The sequence below is a fragment of the Nannospalax galili genome, unplaced genomic scaffold (genome assembly GCF_000622305.1).
Source record: "Nannospalax galili isolate Female #2095 unplaced genomic scaffold, S.galili_v1.0 scaffold1082, whole genome shotgun sequence".
Classification (NCBI taxonomy): domain Eukaryota; kingdom Metazoa; phylum Chordata; class Mammalia; order Rodentia; family Spalacidae; genus Nannospalax; species Nannospalax galili.
The window spans coordinates 1,629,616-1,632,083 of record NW_008348580.1 but is presented as its reverse complement, the minus strand read 5'-3'; the positions used below and the strand labels follow the sequence as shown (position 1 = coordinate 1,632,083).

General features: G+C 36.2%; 1 pseudogene; it reads right to left on the bottom strand.

Annotated features, from left to right (window-relative positions):
• Positions 1–1,626: 1,626 nt before the first annotated feature.
• Positions 1,627–2,192, bottom strand: LOC103743971 (annotated as a pseudogene).
• Between the last annotated feature and the right edge of the window lie 276 nt (positions 2,193–2,468).

The window sequence follows — 2,468 nt, the reverse complement described above, 5'->3', positions numbered from 1 at the left end:
CAAAGGCTATATAACAACAACAACAAAAAAATGCCAGACAGGAAATACCTTCTTTGAGTTCTTGGCCAGGGTGGCCAAAGGGACTCCCAGATAGTAACCCAGCATAGAACTGGGGAAATGAACAGCAGACCCCAATCTTACGTAAAGGAATATTGACAACTGATTACTGCTAGATGAGGAACAGCTGACCCTCCTAAAACAAAGACCTCTAGATAGGCTGACTAGATTCACCAGAAGGGCAAATAGTGGGGAAGGGCTGGGGTGCCGACAACACAGCAGACAGTAGCAGGGATATCAGAGTATAAGGGATCTAGGGGGAGGGAGGCTATGGGAGGGTGCCTTTTGGGAAGTAGGTGTATAGTGAATGAGATGGTTTGGGATGTTCTGTGTAATACACACGCACACACACACAAATCAACAAATTTTAAAAAATGTATTATATTTGAGGAGGAAGCATGGAAATTTACGTCATGCTAATTAGTAGAGGTGATAAACAACACCACTGAAATCTACCCAATGACTTTATAGACACACACAGGCATCAAGGTTCCAAGTGTAACCAATTATGACTAGTAATAATCAGATACACACAGATTAGAGATGCAAGCACCAATATCTCAGTGTTACTAACACAAACAATGAGTCTTTCTGCAAAGAACAATATATTCTAAAATGAAATAGAGATCCTTTTTAAAGGTAAAGAACTCATCCACTTTAATGTCTTACAGGGATTTTACTGAGTTCAATAATATGTAACTCTATTAATTCAACTGTGAACCTAGAAAGTCATTTTTTTGAAAGAGATATACTCTTGCTCTGGAGTGTGTTACTGAATATGTTAAAGCTGTAATGAAATGCTTCTTCTAATCATGTAGTTATTAGAAATTTAAAAAATGATTAAAAAATAATTCTTCAAAGCATAAAAATATCCCCCTTAATAATTAGTAGATGTGAAAACATTACCATTGAAATCTACCTGATGACTTTATACCCATGCTCAGATGCCAAAGAGCTCAGAAAGTAACCGACTGTAACTAGTAATAGTCAGATATATAGAGACTAGAAATCCATGTACAAACATCTTAATGTCAATTTCATTAAAAATGAATTTTCTTTATGAAACTGTGTATTTTAATAATGAAATGAAGATCTTTTTTAAAGGTTAAAACCTCATTTAATTTTATGTCTTATAGGGTTTATACTGAGTACAATATTGTATAACTGCATTAATTCAACTGTAAACCTAAAAATTTACAGCCAATTTTGAAAGGGATGCATCTTAGCTCAGGAAACTTATTGAATATGTCAATGCTGTTGTAATGAAATGCTTCTTCTAAGTTAATAACCATATGATTAGAAGAAGCATTTCATTACAACAGCATTCAATAACAATTTTCAGAGCAAAGATGCATCTCTTTCAAAATTGGCTGTAAATTTTTAGAGTCAGAGTTGAATTAATGCAGTTATACAATATTGTATTCAGTATAAACCCTATGACATAAAATTGAATGAGGTTTTAAGTTTTAAAAAAGATCTCCATTTCATTTTAAACTATATTGTTTCATTCAGAAAAATTCTTTTTTGTTGTTTTCACAAGTTATTTTTATTATACATGCTTGTTTAAAATCAAGGCATTTCTATGCCAGGCTCAGGTAATTGAAGGGCTTTTGTAGCAGCTTATATTGTCTAGACCCAAGGTATGCTGCAAACACAGTCTGAAGTATAATGAGAACTAACAACTTGCTAAAGACAGGCTTAGAAACTCTATTCTAGTAATTTAAAACGTTTCCTCTCTCTGCAAAGGAGTTGTCTGATACCTGACTGCTAGGCCACCATTCACAGGAACAGCCAAAAGAATGGGGTACAGACCACCTAGAACAAAACCAGCTAGTCCAGCTCCTGTCACTGCGCAGGTTTCACAATTCAAATCACCTGCACTCAAAGGTAAGCTAACAGAAGTACTGTATGATACATTCGCTGTCAAAAATGGGAGCACTGCCATCGGTAAGCTAGTAGATATTCAAGCTTGCCTCACATGTCTGCTATTAGACCACTGAAACCAGCATTAAGTCCAATATATAATGATCCATGTTCAAGTAGATTCCTGTCTGATTCTGGAAGTTGGCTAATTTTTCTAGTTATGATATCAAAGGTATGTTTTCTTTGACAGTACTTGCTTTATGATTTTCCATCTTGGGCCTTATGCTGTCCTCCCAGCAGTAGGAGCTTCCTGGCGTTCTCTCAGACCAGCGGTGAGCACAGCCTGCACTCCGGCAGCCCAGGCGCCATCTTTGGCTGACACATGACTAGCTACGAAAAACTCATTTTTAATGCAGCTAACACTTAGATGTTTGCACATGTGTGTCTGATTTCTATATATTTGATTATTACTAGTCACAGTCGGTTAATTTCTGAGATCCTTGGCACCTGAGCATGAATATAAAGTCATCAGGTAGATTTCAATGGTA